The sequence below is a fragment of the Pinus tabuliformis genome, chromosome J (assembly GCF_031772625.1).
Source record: "Pinus tabuliformis cultivar Carrire ecotype Pingquan chromosome J, CPIR1, whole genome shotgun sequence".
NCBI classification, from domain to species: Eukaryota; Viridiplantae; Streptophyta; class Pinopsida; order Pinales; family Pinaceae; genus Pinus; species Pinus tabuliformis.
Window position 1 is genome coordinate 1,278,495,835 of NC_142295.1, and position 17,778 is coordinate 1,278,513,612.

Below are 17,778 nucleotides of genomic sequence, written 5' to 3' on the forward strand. Positions count from 1 at the left end.
CGAATAATTCCTTTATAAATGTTATGAAACACAAAAGTTTGCACTGAGAAGGAATATATTATTTGGTTAAACATGTAATGTAAAGTGTTATGTAAAATATTATAAGGTTTTTTATTCATTTCTTTCAATTAACTTGTGTCCATATTAGAAGCAAATATAAAACTCTCCTAGCTATAAATTTCACTAATTACCAAAAAAAAAAAAGTGACATGAAACTCTCATAGTTACAAATTTCACTAATTACCAAAAAAAAGTGATATTTGTTTTATTTAGTATTTATGGATATGTATGTGTTTGTTTATTTTAAAATTATTACTTAAGAATTAGAACTCATCAAGTTGTAGTTTAAGGGCTTAGTTCAATTAATTGTTATTAATGATGTTGGATATTTAGCTAGTTCTAATTCAATTAGAGGAAATTTCAACCTAAAAGTGTCCATGGATTTTTCATGTAATTTCCATGTCATAACATATAAACCAATCAAAAATCCTTTAAATTTTAAAACAGGTACATGTACATATTTTGGAGGGAGAAGAAGAAAATTATTTATTTATTTATTTTAATTATATTTTTCGCTTATCTCCTTATAGGTTAATTCAAATTTCATGTGTAGGCACTCGTTGGATGTAGAATTAAATTCCACATCCAACAAATATCCATTATGCATACTTTTGAGAAGGCCCGCATTGATAAAAATTGAAGATACATTAAAAAAACGTGTTCAACACGTTTTTTTTAATGTGCCTTCAATTTTTATCAATGTGGATCTTTTGAACACTTTTTTTTAATGTGTCTTCAATTTTTATCAATGTGGGTTTCAAAAGTATGCATAATGGGTATTTCCAATGAGTGTCTACACTTGAAATTTGAGTAAACTAAAAAAGAGATAAACCAAATATGCAATTAGAAGAAAATAATACTTTTCTTCTTTTCTCTCCAAAATTCATAACTCTTATTTTATTATTTTTCCTCAGGAGGCCACTTTTATTGAATTGAGGCTTCTGTGATCCATATCAAATTTTTGAGAGATTCTTCGGCGTAAATGATCAGGTGCTCATGTCCTAAGTGTCATAAAATGCTAAAAAATGAAAGTGCTTAGAACTAGTTCAAAATTGAACGAATAGAAAGTGCTCGTCCTCCTGATTCTGGCACCGTGAACGGTTCGAAAAACGGTTGCCGTATGAGAAAGTTATGCCAAAAACAAAATCGCCCAATAACCCTTAATTTTTGAATTTTTCAAAAAAATTAAAAAAAAAAGAATATTCCACAGAATATTCCACAGAATATTCCAGGGAATATTCCTTTTTGGGCAGCCAATCACAGGATGCCATGTGGTAGGCCTGGAGGCCACCATGTGGCCCAAGGTGACGTCAGCAAGGGTATGTGCGTTATTTAAAATTTAAAAAAAGGAATATTCCACAGAATATTCCAGGGAATATTCCTTTTTGGGCAGCCAATCACAGGATGCCACGTGGTAGGCCTGGAGGCCACCACGTGGCCCAAGGTGATGTCAGCAAGGGTATGTGCGTTATTTAAAATTTTGGTCGGATTGTGGTTTGAACCCACGACCTGCGCTCAACAAATACAAAGCCTTACCAACGCACCACAACTGGAGGTCTTGTTTGAAAAGTGGCGGCAAGTCTATATGAGTTTGAACTTTCATTTAGGCGGGAAATGAAGGGGACCAGCCCCTAAGTGCTAGTCCCCCATACCACGTGACCAACTCCATTGAACCATGGGCTCTAAACCCTTAACCGCTGGCACGAAATTCAATGCAAACCACCAGCCCGAGTTTTCCGGTCACATGGCGGAGTTAAACTACAGTTAGCCGGTGGTTATGGCAGATTTAGCAGATCTGTTGGCGGTGGCGCCAAATTTGGCGGCCGCCCCATATTTAGCGGGGTTATCTGGCAGTCAGCCAGTTTTAACTGGAGCTTTTCAAGGGCAACTGGCAGTTGGGAGTAAATGGCCATAACTTTGGCTAGGAAAGGCGGTTTTGGACGAATTTTTTTATTTTATTTTGGGTATCTTCGACCTTCTGAAGCCATTGGTATAGGTTTTATAGCCATCTGAGGTCATTTGCAGAGGTTTTGGAGCTGTGGAAGTTCTAGGAGCCACCAGGGCCCAGTATTGGGAGAACTATATAGGGTTGCAGGTATCCATTGGAGGTGAACCAGTAGTCAATCCTAAAGGATTCAAGTGTTCTAAATCCATTTTTACAGTCTATTCCACCTGTAGAGACTTTTATTCAGCTGTATATTCATTTTGAGCATTTAATTAAAACGAGGACAGGCCCATTTGGGAGCCTTGGACCCAACAGACGTAGCCCAGGAGGGGTGAACTACTTTATCAACTACTTTTGCATCTGTGGTTGATTTATTTTGCAGAACAAATTCGTTTTAATGTGTTAAATAGTAAAAGGAAATAAATATGCTATACTTAAATGGGTCATGAACAGCTGAAGTCTTTCCTGTGAATTTGGAAAGACTTCTTTGGTCTATTTGGGACATATAATAGGAGGAGGCACTCTGAGGATTGATCCTGCTAAAATATAGGCTATTGTGAATTGGCCTACTCCCAAATCCATAACAGAGGTAAGAAGTTTTTTGGGTGCAGCTCAATATTGGAGGAAGTTCATCTCTAACTTCTATTCTATAACAGCTCCTATGCATGCAGTGACAAGTGTGAAGCATGCTTTCCAATGGGGAGGCAAGCAGCAAAAAGCTTTCAAATCTTTGAAAGAGAAGATTAGTTCAGCTCCGGTCCTTGCATTACCGGATTTGAGACAGCCATTTGAGATACAAACTGATGCTAGTGATTATGCCATGGGAGCAGTTCTTCTACAGCATGGTAAGCCTATTGCTTTTCATTCTGAAACTTTTAATGGTGTTGTTGTAAATTATCCTACGTATGATAAGGAGTTGTATGCATTGGTACAAAGCGTCAAAAAGTGGAAACAATATTTGATGGGCAAAGAAACTGTTATACATACCGACCATCAACCCTTACAGTACTTGCAATCACAAAGCAAGTTACAATAGTCATGACACTTCAGATGGATGGGCTTCTTGCAACAATTCCATTTGGTAATACGGTATAAGAAAGGTACTCTGAATAAAGTTGTTGATATGCTTTCAATTTCTATTATTGGTGTTGTTACTTTACTTAAGAATGATTCCATTGTACATGATAGTTACATAGAACAGTATGCATCTGATAATGACTTTAAAGATGTGTATGCTAACTTGAGTAAAGGGAATCATGTAGAGGAAAATGACTATCACATGCATAACAATTTGTTGTTTCATTTGGGAAAGTTGTGTATACCGCAGGGGGAGAGAATAAATGTCATAAGAGAAGCTCATTCTTCTCTTATTGCTGGCCATTTTGGTGTAAGCAAAACAGTTGCACATCTACAGAGGTATTGTTATTGGCCTCGCATGGTAGATTATGTTTCAAGGTTCATAAGAGGTTGTTCATTATGTGCTACAAGCAAGCCTAGTAATAGGAAGCTTGGCTTGTATACTCCTTTGCCAGTACCTTCTAGACCATGGGAGAGCATCTCTATGGATTTTGTAGGAGGTTTGCCAAAATCTAGAAAGCAGCACGATTATTTATATGTAGTAGTCGATCGTTTCAGCAAAATGTGTATACTTATGCCTTGTAAGAAAACTATAACTGCTGAACAAACTACTAAATTATTTTTTCATCATGTATGGATTCACTTTGGTTTGCCTACTTCCATTATTAGTGACAGAGATTCCAAATTTGTGGGGAATTTTTGGTCCAACCTATGGGAGATGATGGACACAAAGTTGAAGAAAAGTACTGCTTTCCATTCGCAAACAGATGGACAAACAGAAGTTGTGAACAGAACCATTGTGCACCTCTTGAGAGGTTATTGTAGCAAGCATCCCAAGCTTTGGGATGAACATTTGCACTACATGCAGCATGCTTACAACCGTGAAAATGGTATTAGAGTGCTGAAAAACTTCAGGATTGTTCATGTTCTTTTTTAATCTGAATTTCATAGTTTATTTGACTGATTTTGATACAAAGAAACAACAACATAGCTCTGATACCAACTTGATCTGAATTTGAAACTACTAGCCTGGACAAGGTTTGTGTCCAAGCTACCCATTTAGAGGCAAGGGGAAAAACACATTTGAAGAGGGTAGAAACAAGCCCCCCAAGGGGAAAAACAAAGAAAAAGCCTCCAAGGGAAAGGGAAAAAAGAATGCATCTATCAAGCAGGAGAGTGAGAAAGTGATCTGTAAACACTGTTCTAAACCAGGCCATGAGGAGAAAAATTGTTGGAAATTACATCCTGAAAAAAGACCTCAATTTAACAAATCCAAAGGGAATCGGAAAACTGCTGCTACTGCATCTACACCACAGGATTTAGGGGATGATTCAGGTGATGAAACCAAAATTGCAGCCATGGGTTTGAAAAAATTGAAGGGAAAAGAAATTGAAACTCAAGCTAGCACTAGTACCTCAAACTGCCATGTACAAGCTCCTAATGAGGAAGAAAGAATTGAACTGTTTCATGTGAGGGTGATTTCAAAACATAATAAAATTGACACACTTTTTGATAGTGCGTCACAAGCAAACCTTATATCAGAGGACTTGGTCAAGCAGCTTAAACTTGAGACCGTTCCACATCCGAATCCATATCCACTTGGATGGATTTGCATGGATGCAAATTTACAAGTTCCAAGAAAGTGCACATTGCGCTTTGCAATTACTGCACATTTTATTGACACAGTTGAACTTGATGTGGTACCTTTTGATATAGCAGGAATTGTTTTGGGAAGTCCTTACTTGTTTGACAGGAAAGCTATCTTTCATCGCCATGAAAACAAATATCATATTTTCAAAGATGGCAAGGAGTTCATTGTTAGAGCTCATCACAAGAAGACAAATATAGCGATGGTGAATGCAGGACAGGTAAAAAGGCTGGTCAATTCAAGTAAGAATTTTGTTCTTCTTATGATTAAGCCCAAGGTTGATGTGAATCATGAGTCATTTGACAATTGTGATCCAAAACTTAAATCAGATTTGTATGATGTAGTTGATGCATATCATGAGATGTTTCAGGAGCCAACAGGTTTGCCTCCTAAGAGGGAGATTCAACATGAGATCCATTTGCATCCAGATTGTCCTCTTCCAAACATAGACATGTACCGCATGTCTATTATGGAGAATGCTGAAATAAAAAAGCAAATCAAGGACTTGTTGGACAAGGGTTTCATAAGGCCAAGTACTTCGCCATGTGGGTCACCGATTGTATTTATTCCAAAGAAAGATGGCACTTGGCGTATGTGTGTTGATTTCAGGGCCTTGAACAAGATAACGGTAAAGAATCTTTACCCACTCCCAAGGATAGATGATTTGCTAGACCAACTGAAAGATGCTCGATATTTCACTAAGTTAGACTTACGCAGTGGATATCATCAAGTAAGAATTGAAGAAAGTGACATTTGGAAGACAACCTTTAGAACCAAACAAGGACTCTTTGAGTGGCTTGTGATGCCGTTTGGTTTGTGCAATGCACCTGCAACTTTCATGCGGGTAATGGATGATGTCTTGCGTCCTTTTCCTGATGATTTCGTTATTGTCTACTTAGATGACATCTTAATTTTCAGCAAGTCTAGAGAAGATCATGTCATGCATGTTAGGAAAGTACTTGATGTTTTGAAGAAGAATCAGTTATTTCTTAAAATGTCAAAGTGTGAATTTGGAAAGACTTCTTTGGTTTATTTGGGACACATAGTAGGAGGAGGTGCTTTGAGAATAGATCCTGCTAAAATAGAGGCTGTTGTGAATTGGCCTACTCCCAAATCCATAACAGAGGTAAGAAGTTTTTTGGGTGCAGCTCAATATTGGAGGAAGTTCATCTCTAACTTCTCTTCTATAGCAGCTCCTATGCATGCAGTGACAAGTGTGAAGCATGCTTTCCAATGGGGAGGCAAGCAGCAAAAAGCTTTCGAATCTTTGAAAGAGAAGATTAGTTCAGCTCCGGTCCTTGCATTACCGGATTTGAGACATCCATTTGAGATACAAACTGATGCTAGTGATTATGCCATGGGTGCAGTTCTTCTACAGCATGGTAAGCCTATTGCTTTTCATTCTGAAACTTTTAATGGTGCTGTTGTAAATTATCCTACATATGATAAGGAGTTGTATGCATTGGTACAAAGCGTCAAAAAGTGGAAACGCTATTTGATGGGAAAAGGAACTCTTATGCATACCGACCATGAGCCCTTACAGTACTTGCAATCACAAAGCAAGTTACAACAGTCATGACACTTCAGATGGATGGGCTTCTTGCAACAGTTCCATTTGGTAATAAGGTACATGAAAGGTACTCTGAATAAAGTTGCTGATATGCTTTCAAGGCCTATTATTGGTGCTGTTACTTTACTTAAGAATGATTCCATTGTACATGATAGTTACATAGAACAGTATGCATCTGATGATGACTTTAAAGATGTGTATGCTAACTTGAGTAAAGGGAATCATGTAGAGGAAAATGACTATCACATGCATAAAAATTTGTTGTTTCATTTGGGAAAGTTGTGTATACCACAGGGGGAGAGAATAAATGTCATAAGAGAAGCTCATTCTTCTCTTATTGCTGGCCATTTTGGTGTAAGCAAAACAGTTGCACATCTACAGAGGTATTGCTATTGGCCTCGCATGGTAGATTCTGTTTCAAAATTCATAAGAGGTTGTTCATTATGTGCTACAAGCAAGCCTAGTAATAGGAAGATTGGCTTGTATACTCCTTTGTCGGTACCTTCTAGACCATGGGAGAGCATCTCTATGGATTTTGTAGGAGGCTTGCCAAAATCTAGAAAGCAGCATGATTATTTATATGTAGTAGTTGATTGTTTCAGCAAAATGTGTATACTTATGCCTTGTAAGAAAACTATAACTGCTGAACAAACTGCTAAATTATTTTTTCATCATGTATGGATTCACTTTGGTTTACCTACTTCTATTATTAGTGACAGGGATTCCAGATTTGTGGGGAATTTTTGGTCCAACCTATGGGAGATGATGGACACAAAGTTGAAGAAAAGTACTGCTTTCCATCTGAAAACAGATGGACAAACAGAAGTTGTGAACAGAACCATTGTGCACCTCTTGAGAGGTTATTGCAGCAAGCATCCCAAGCTTTGGGATGAACATTTGCACTACATACAACATGCTTACAATCGTGCCAAGCACTCTTCCACACACACCTCACCATTTGAAGCTTGTTTTGGTTACTTGCCAAAATCACCTCTTGATTTCATTCTTGAGAAAGATGTCGCCATTGAGGGACATAGTGATATTGACAAAGCTCGTTCATTCATTGAAAGAATTCAGCGAATACATCAGCAAATTCAAGAACAACTTGAGAAGAGTCAAGGCAAGTACAAGGAAAGACACGACAAGCATAGAGTCGATCACAAGTTTCAAGAAGGAGATGAGGTATGGCTGTACATTAGTAAGGAAAGGATGCAAGGAGAAGGTAAAAAGCTAAAGCCTATTCATTATGGTCCATTCAAAATCCTCAAGAAGGTTGGAAATAATGCTTTTCAATTAGATTTGCCTTCCTATATGCAAATGTATTATGTTGTCAATGTGGAGAACTTACGTTTGTATGAACCTCCTTTGGTTGCTGATCATGAAAGTGTTGTTCAGCTGCCATCTATAGAAGATTTCTCACCAGAGTTCTTAGATGAGCTGAAAGAAGATACAATCCTTGACAGAAGGACACGCACTTCAAGGAGGGGCAATGTAGATTATGTGCGGGTTGGTTTCAAAGGCAGCAAACCGAACAAGGCAAAGTGGATGGAGGTGGAAATAGTGAGGGAGTTGTACGCTCACCTCTTTAACATGTAGTTGAAGGCTTTTGGGGTCCAAAAGCTTCCCAATGGGGAGGCGTGATCAGGTGCTCATGTCCTAAGTGTCGTAAAATGCTCAAAAAATAAGGTGCTCAGAATTGGTTCAAAGTTGAACGAATGGAAAGTGCTCGTCCTCCTAATTCCGGCGCCACAAACAGTTCGAAAAACTGTCGCCGTATGAGAAAGTTATGCCAAAAACAAAATCGCCCAATAACCCTTAATTTTTGAATTTTTCAAAAAAAATTTAAAAAAAGAATATTCACATAATATTCCTTGGAATATTCTAGGGAATATTCTTTTTTGGGCAGCCAATCACAGGTTGCCACGTGGAAGGCTCGGAGGCTGCCACGTGGCCCATGGTGACGTCAGCAACGGTATGTGCGTTATTTAAAATTTTGGTCGGATTGTGATTTGAACCCACGACCTACTCTCAACAAATACAAAGCTTTACCAACGTGCCACCACTGGAGGTCTTGTTTGAAGTGTGCCAGCAAGTCTATATGAGTTTGAAGTTTCGTTTGGGTGGGAAATGAAGGGGGCCAGCCCCTAAGCGCTAGCCCCCCATACCACGTGACCAAAGCCAAAAACCTCGGGCCAATCCCCTAACCGCCAGCACGGAATCCGATACAAACCTCCAGCCACTTATCCCGGTCACATGCGCGCTGAATGCTGGTTAACTGACAGTCCAGTTGGTGGAAATTTTGGCGGAGCGCCAAATTTGGGTGGTTCCGCCATAATTGGCGGAGCTAACTGGCCCCAACTACAGTTAGCTGGAGTTTTTTTAGGCCAAACTGGAGGGAATCTTTAATGAGCCATAACTTTGGCTAGGAAAGTCCGTTTTGGACGATTTTTTTTTGATTTTGGGTATCTTCGACCTTCTGAAGCCATTGGTACAGGTTTTACAGCCATCTGAGGTCATTTGCAGAGGTTTTGGAGCCGTGGAAGTTCTAGGAGCCACTAGGGCCCAGTATTGGGAGAACTGTATAGGGTTGCAGGTATCCATTGGAGGTGAACCAGTAGTCAATCCTGAAGGATTCAAGTGTTCTGAATCTGTTTTTACAGTCTATTCCACTTGTAGAGACTTTTATTCAAATGTATATTCATTTTGAGCATTTAATTAAAACGAGGACAGGCCCATTTGGGAGCCTTGGACCCAGCAGACGTAGCCCAGGAGGGGTGAACTGCTTTATCAACTTCTTTTGCATCTGTGGTTGATTTATTTTGCAGAACAAATTCATTTTAATGTGTTAAACAGTAAAAGGAAATAAATTTGCTATACTTAAATGGGTCATGAACAGCTGAAAATTTCATTTGTTTTTTTCCTGCAAGACATGGACATCTTTTAAACATGTATATTACTGAATTGAATACCTTGCAAACCATTTACAAGTAGTTTCAAATTCAGGTGCTCATGTCCTAAGTGTCGTAAAATGCTCAAAAATGAAAGTTCTTAGAACTGGTTCAAAATTGAAATACTGGAAAGTGCTCGTCCTCCTGGTTCCGGCGCCATGAACGGTTCAAAAAATGGTCGCCGTATGAGAAAGTTATGTCAAAAACAAAATCGCTCAATAACCCTTAATTTTTGAATTTTTCAAAAAAATAAAAAAAAAGAATATTCCAGGGAATATTCCTTTTTGGGCAGCCAATCACAGGATGCCACGTGGCAGGCCCAGAGGCCGCCATGTGGCCCAAGGTGACGTCAGCAAGGGTATGTGCGTTATTTAAAATTTTGGTCAGATTGTGGTTTGAACCCACGACCTACGCTCAACAAATCGAAAGCCTTACCAACACGCCACAACTGGAGGTCTTGTTTGAAAAGCGGCGGCAAGTCTATATGAGTTTGAACTTTTGTTTGGGCGGAAAATGAAGGGGGCCAACCCCTAAGCGCCAGCCCCCCATACCACGTGACCAACGCCATTGAACGATGGGCTCTAAACCCTTAACCGTTGACACGAAATTCAATGCAAACCACCAGCCCTAGTTTTCCGGTCACATGGCAGAGTTAAACTGCAGTTAGCCGGCGGTTATGGCAGATTTAGCGGATCTATTGGCGGTGGCGCCAAATTTGGCGGCCACCCCATATTTAGCGGGGTTATCTGGCAGTCAACCAGTTTTAACTGGAGCTTTTCAAGGGCAACTGGCAGTTGGGAGTAAATGGCCATAACTTTGGCTAGGAAAGGCGGTTTTGGACGATTTTTTTATTTATTTTGGGTATATTCGACCTTTTGAAGCCATTGGTACAGGTTTTACAACCATCTGAGGTCATTTGTAGAGATTTTGGAGCCGTGGAAGTTCTAGGAGCCACCAGGGCCCAATATTGGGAGAACTGTATAGGGTTGCAGGTATCCATTGGAGGTGAACCAGTAGTCAATCCTGAAGGATTCAAGTGTTCTGAATCCGTTTTTACAGTCTATTCCACCTGTAGAGACTTTTATTCAGCTGTATATTCATTTTGAGCATTTAATTAAACGAGGACAGGCCCATTTTGGAGCCTTGGACCTAGCAGACATAGCCTAGGGGGGGTGAACTGCTTTATCAACTTCTTTTGCATCTGTGGTTGATTTATTTTGTAGAACAAATTCTTTTTAATGTGTTAAACAGTAAAAGGAAATAAATCTGCTATACTTAAATGGGTCATGAACAGCTGAAAATTTCATTTGTTTTTTTCCTGCAAGACATGGACATCTTTTAAACATGTATATTACTGAATTGAATACCTTGCAAACCATTTACAAGTAGTTTCAAATTCAGATCAAGTTGGTATTAGAGCTATGTTGTTGTTTCATTGTATCAAAAGCAGTCAAATAAACTATAGACAGAGCCTGAAACGAGCCAGGAAGCCTTCGAAATGCTCTTGTTATACAATTGCAAAGTAGATAAATGCTCTTTCAGTTGATCTCTGGTGTAGTTGTCTTTTGATTGTTTTTGTGCAAAGATCTTCTAACTGTCTTGCAAGTATTGATGCTTACCAGGTTGAAACTTAAAAGAGGGGAAGGACATTTGACTAGAGAACGAGAGAATCCTCAGTCAAGGAAGGCCAAAGAGCCATCACCTCCACCTTCAATTTCACCCTCAAGAGTCTCAACAGAAGCTTCAAGAATGTCTGAACATGAAGGAGAAATTCCTGCAGACATGGATCCAAAAGAAGAAGAAAGAGTCTTCAAAAAGGCTTTCTTGGACCTCACTGAAATGGTGAGGATATTTTACCAAGAAAGAAATGAGAAATTGGCTGGAGAAGGGTCCAAACATCCACATGAAGGAGAGGGCTCTTCAGGAGGTAAGAAGGATGATGATCATTCCAAGAAAGGACATGGAGGTAATGGTGATCCACCACCCCCATCATCACCTTCTTCCTCTTCATCCTCGTCTTCTTCTTCTTGCCATAAGCATAGATCCTCTGGAAAAAGTCCTTTTTTGAAGCTTGATGTAAAATTCGAATTACCTATGTTTAATGGTGAAGTAATTGGAAGTTTACTTGAGGATCCAGAATATGCATGATGATGCCACCAAGATTCAGTTGGCTTCTTTGAGAATGGATGGAGCAGCATTGGTCTGGTGGGAGGCCAAGACTAGAGAGGAGATCAAGAAATTTGGTAAGGTTACCTTAACATGGCATGAATGTCTGTTAGCCATTAAAAAACAGTTTTATCCTCTTGCTCACATGCAGAAAGCCATTATGAACTGGCAAAATTTTAGACAACTTAAGGGTCATAGTGTCCAAGACTACACCCAAGAATTCAGGAGAAGATCTCTCTTGTTAGGGGTAGATTTACAGACCCAAGAAACCTTGCTGAAATACATTGGTGGCTTGCATAGCTACCTTAGACACACCATCTTGATGTTTAACCCTACTAGCCTGGACGAGGTTTGTGTCCAAGCTACCCATTTAGAGGCAAGGGGAAAAAACACATTTGAAGAGGGTAGAAACAAGCCCCCCAAGGGGAAAACAAAGAAAAAGCCTCCAAGGGAAAGGGAAAAAAGAATGCATCTGTCAAACAGGAGAGTGAGAAAGTGATCTGTAAACACTGTTCTAAGCCAGGACATGAGGAGAAAAACTGTTGGAAATTACATCCTGAAAAAAAGACCTCAATTTAACAAATCCAAAGGGAAACAAAAAACTGATGCTACTACATCTACACCACAAGATTTAGGGGATGATTCAGGTGATGAAACCAAAATTGCAGCCATGGGTTTGAAAAACTTGAAGGGAAAAGAAATTGAAACTCAAGCTAGCACTAGTACCTCAAACTATCATGTACAAGCTCCTAATGAGGAAGAAAGAATTAAACTGTTTCATGTGAGGGTGATTTCAAAACATACTAAGATTGACACACTTTTTGATAGTGGGTCACAAGCAAACCTTATATCAGAGGACTTGGTCAAGCAGCTTAAACTTGAGACCGTTCCACATCCTAAGCCATATCCACTTGGATGGATTTGCAAGGATGCAAATTTACAAGTTTCAAGAAAGTGCACATTGCGCTTTGCAATTACTGCACATTTTATTGAAACAGTTGAACTTGATGTGGTACCTTTTGATATAGCAGGAATTGTTTTGGGAAGTCCTTACTTGTTTGATAGAAAAGCTATCTTTCATCGCCATGAAAACAAATATCATCTTTTCAAAGATGGCAAGGAGTTCATTGTTAGAGCTCATCGCAAGAAGACAAATATAGCGATGGTGAATGCAGGATAGGTAAAAAGGTTGGTCAATTCAAGTAAGAATTGTGTTCTTCTTATGATTAAGCCCAAGGTTGATGTGAATCATGAGTCATTTGACAATTGTGATCCAAAACTTAAATCAGATTTGTATGATGTAGTTGATGCATATCATGAGATGTTTCAGGAGCCAACAGGTGTGCCTCCTAAGAGGGAGATTCAACATGAAATCCATTTGCATCCAGATTGTCCTCTTCCAAACATAGGCATGTACTGCATGTCTATTATGGAGAATGCTGAAATAAAGAAGCAAATCAAGGAATTGTTGGACAAGGGTTTCATAAGGCCAAGTACTTCACCATGTGGGTCACCGATTGTACTGATTCCAAAGAAAGATGGCACTTGGCATATGTGTGTTGATTTCAGGGCCTTGAACAAGATAACGGTAAAGAATTGTTACCCACTCCCAAGGATAGATGATTTGCTAGACCAGCTAAAAGATGCTTGATATTTCACTAAGTTAGACTTGCGCAGTGGATATCATCAAGTAAGAATTGAAGAAAGTGACATTTGGAAGACATCCTTTAAAACCAAAAAAGGACTCTTTGAGTGGCTTGTGATGCCGTTTGGTTTGTGCAATGCACCTGCAACTTTCATGCGAGTAATGGATGATGTCTTGCGTCCTTTTCTTGATGATTTTGTTATTGTCTACTTAGATGACATCTTAATTTTCAGCAAGTCTAGAGAAGATCATGTCATGCATGTTAGGAAAGTACTTGATGTTTTGAAGAAGAATCAGTTATTTCTTAAAATGTCAAAGTGTGAATTTGGAAAGACTTCTTTGGTCTATTTGGGACATATAGTAGGAGGAGGCGCTTTGAGGATTGATCCTGCTAAAATAGAGGCTATTGTGAATTGGCCTACTCCCAAATCCATAATAGAGGTAAGAAGTTTTTTGGGTGCAGCTCAATATTGGAGGAAGTTCATCTCTAACTTCTCTTCTATAGTAGCTCCTATGCATGCAGTGACAAGTGTGAAGCATGCTTTCCAATGGGGAGGAAAGCAGCAAAAAGCTTTCAAATCTTTGAAAGAGAATATTAGTTCAGCTCCGGTCCTTGCATTACCGGATTTGAGAAAACCATTTGAGATACAAACTGATGCTAGTGATTATGCCATGGGAGCAGTTCTTCTACAACATGGTAAGCCTATTGCTTTTCATTCTGAAACTTTTAATGGTGCTATTATAAATTATCCTACATATGATAAGGAGTTGTATGCATTGGTACAAAGCGTCAAAAAGTGGAAACACTATTTGATGGGCAAAGAAACTATTATACATACCGACCCTCAGCCCTTACAGTACTTGCAATCACAAAGCAGGTTACAACAGTCACGACACTTCAGATGGATGGGCTTCTTGCAACAGTTCCATTTGGTAATAAGGTACAAGAAAGGTACTCTGAATAAAGTTACTGATATGCTTTCAAGGCCTATTATTGGTGCCGTTACTTTACTTAAGAATGATTCCATTGTACATGATAGTTACATAGAACAGTATGCATCTGATGATGACTTTAAAGATGTGTATGCTAACTTGAGTAAAGGGAATCATGTAGAGGAAAATGACTATCACATGCATAACAATTTGTTGTTTCATTTGGGAAAGTTGTGTATACCACAAGGGGAGAGAATAAATGTCATAAGAGAAGCTCATTCTTCTCTTATTGCTGGCCATTTTGGTGTAAGCAAAACAGTTGCACATCTACAGAGGTATTGTTATTGGCCTCGCATGGTAGATTCTGTTTCAAGGTTCATAAGAGGTTGTTCATTATGTGCTACAAGCAAGCCTAGTAATAGGAAGCTTGACTTGTATACTCCTTTGCCGGTACCTTCTAGACCATGGGAGAGAATATATATGGATTTTGTAGGAGGTTTGCCAAAATCTAGAAAGCAGCATGATTATTTATATGTAGTAGTTGATCGTTTCAGCAAAATGTGTATACTTATGCCTTGTAATAAAACTATAACTGCTGAACAAACTGCTGAATTATTTTTTCATCATGTATGGATTCACTTTGGTTTGCCTACTTCTATTATTAGTGACAGGGATTCCAGATTTGTGGGGAATTTTTGGTCCAACCTATGGGAGATGATGGACACAAAGTTGAAGAAAAGTACTGCTTTCCATTCGCAAGCAGATGGACAAACAGAAGTTGTGAACAGAACCATTGTGCACCTCTTGAGAGGTTATTGCAACAAGCATCCCAAGCTTTGGGATGAACATTTGCACTACATACAACATGCTTACAATCGTGCCAAGCACTCTTCCACAAACACCTCACCGTTTGAAGCTTGTTTTGGTTACTTGCCAAAATCACCTCTTGATTTCATTCTTGAGAAAGATGTCGTCATTGAGGGACATAGTGATATTGACAAAGCTCGTTCATTCCTTGAAAGAATTCAGCAAATACATCAGCAAATTCAAGAACAGTCAAGGCAAGTACAAGGAAAGACACGACAAGCATAGAGTCGATCACAAGTTTCAAGAAGGGGATGAGGTATGGCTGTGCATTATTAAGGAAAGGATGCAAGGAGAAGGTAAAAAGCTGAAGCCTATTCGTTATGGTCCTTTCAAAATCCTCAAGAAGGTTGGAAATAATGCTTTTCAATTAGATTTTCCTTCCTACATGCAAATGTATTCTGTTGTCAATGTGGAAAACTTACATTTGTATGAACCTCCTTTGATTGATGATCATGAAAGTGTTGTTCAACTGCCATCTATAGAAGATTTCTCGCCATAATTCTTAGATGAGCTGAAAGAAGATACAATCCTTGACAGAAGGACATGCACTTCAAGGAGGGGCAATGTAGATTATGTTCGGGTTGGTTTCAAAGGCAACAAACCGAACAAGGCAAAGTGGATGGAGGTGGATAGAGTGAGGAGCTGTACCCTCACCTCTTTCACAGGTAGTTGAAGGCTTTTGGGGTCCAAAAACTTCCTAATGGGGATGCGTGATCAGGTGCTCATGTCCTAAGTGTCGTAAAATGCTCAAAAATGAAAGTGCTCAGAACTGGTTCAAAATTAGACGGCTGGAATGTGCTCATCCTTCTGATTCTGGTGCCGTGAACGGTTCAAAAAACGGTCGCCGTATGAGAAAGTTATGCCAAAAACAAAATCGCCCAATAACACTTAATTTTTGAATTTTTCAAAAAAATTAAAAAAAAGAGAATATTCCACATAATATTCTAGGGAATATTCCTTTTTGGGCAGCCAATCACAAGATGCCACGTGGCAGGCCCGGAGGCTGCCACGTGGACCAAGGTGACATCAGCAAGGGTATGTGTGTTATTTAAAATTTTGGTCAGATTGTGGTTTGATCCCACAACCTGCGCTCAACAAATACAGAGCCTTACCAACACGCCACAACTAGAGGTCTTGTTTGAAAAGCAGCGGAAAGTCTATATGAGTTTGAACTTTCGTTTGGGCGGGAAATGAAGGGGGCCAACCCCTAAGCGCCAGCCCCCCATACCACGTGACCAATGCCATTGAACTATGGGCTCTAAACCCTTAACCGCTGGCACGAAATTCAATGCAAACCACCAGCCCGAGTTTTCCTGTCACATGGCGGAGTTAAACTGTAGTTAGTCCGCGGTTATGGTAGATTTAGCGGATCTGTTGGTGGTGGTGCCAAATTTGGTGGTCGCCCCATATTTAGCGGGGTTATCTGGTAGTCAGCCAGTTTTAACTGGAGCTTTTCAAGGGCAACTGGCAGTTGGGAGTAAATGGCCATAACTTTGGCTAGGAAAGGCGGTTTTGGACGATTTTTTTTTTTGATTTTGGGTATCTTCAACCTTCTGAAGCCATTGGTACAAGTTTTACAGCCATCTGAGGTCATTTGCAGAGGCTTTGGAGCCGTGGAAGTTCTAGGAGCCACCACGGCCGAGTATTGGGAGAACTGTATAGGGTTGCAGGTATCCATTGGAGGTGAACCAGTAGTCAATCCTGAAGGATTCAAGTGTTCTGAATCCGTTTTTACAGTCTATTCCACCTGTAGAGACTTTTATTCAGTTGTATATTCATTTTGAGCATTTAATTAAACAAGGACAGGCCCATTTTGGAGCCTTGGACCCAGCAGACATAGCCCAGGAGGGGTGAACTGCTTTATCAACTTCTTTTGCATCTGTGGTTGATTTATTTTGTAGAACAAATTCGTTTTAATGTGTTAAACAGTAAAAGGAAATAAATATGCTATACTTAAATGGGTCATGAACAACTGAAAATTTCATTTGTTTTTTTCCTGCAAGACATGGACATCTTTTAAACATGTATATTACTGAATTGAATACCTTGCAAACCATTTACAAGTAGTTCCAAATTCAGATCTGAAAATGGAATGTACTTGTTTAAGGGTGCAAGGTATCCATTTCCCATAATTGCAAATGTGAGCTATACACTCCAAGTGACCTCTGAAAATGTGAAAACTTATTATTTCTTATACAAAGATACACTGTAAGGGAATTCACTGGACATGTCACCTCTAAAGAGAGGATGAGTTCCAGAGGCTACCTAGCCCTCTACAGGCTCTGCCTAAAGAAATAACAAAGTAAACACTTAGAAGTCCTTGACATACACATACTTGAAGTTTGATGTCTTGCGGAATAAGACAAATAACTTTCTGCAGCTGAATAGGTGATTATGTGTGTATGCAAGTTATGTATATTTGCTATTTAACACTTTACATCAGTTTTGTTTAAAATATCATCTTCAGCAAATAAAGACATCAAAATGATAAAGCAGTTCACCCCTTCTTGGTTACATCTGCTGGACCAAGCCTCTCCAACTAGGCTTGTCCTCTTGTATTAAAAATGATACAAAGGCTAATACAAGAATATGAGTGTCTCAAAAGATAGATCTGACTGTAAATATACAATCAGAAGATAGGAATTAGCTAAACATGCTCTTTCCCAAACACTAAACAATGAAATTTTACCTTATTACAGTACTTTCCCCAATTGGCCCTGGTGGCCCTTTAAACTTGCATGGAGAATTTCGAGATGAAGATGACCTCAATTGGTTCTAAAACCTCTGCCATTAGACTCAGAAGGTCGAAAATAGCAGACATAGGCTTTTGAATCACCAAAAATGGATGAACATAGCCCCCAAACAGCTCAAGCATTGAAATGGCCCTAGTGACCCTGAAAGCTTCCCTGAAGCTAAACA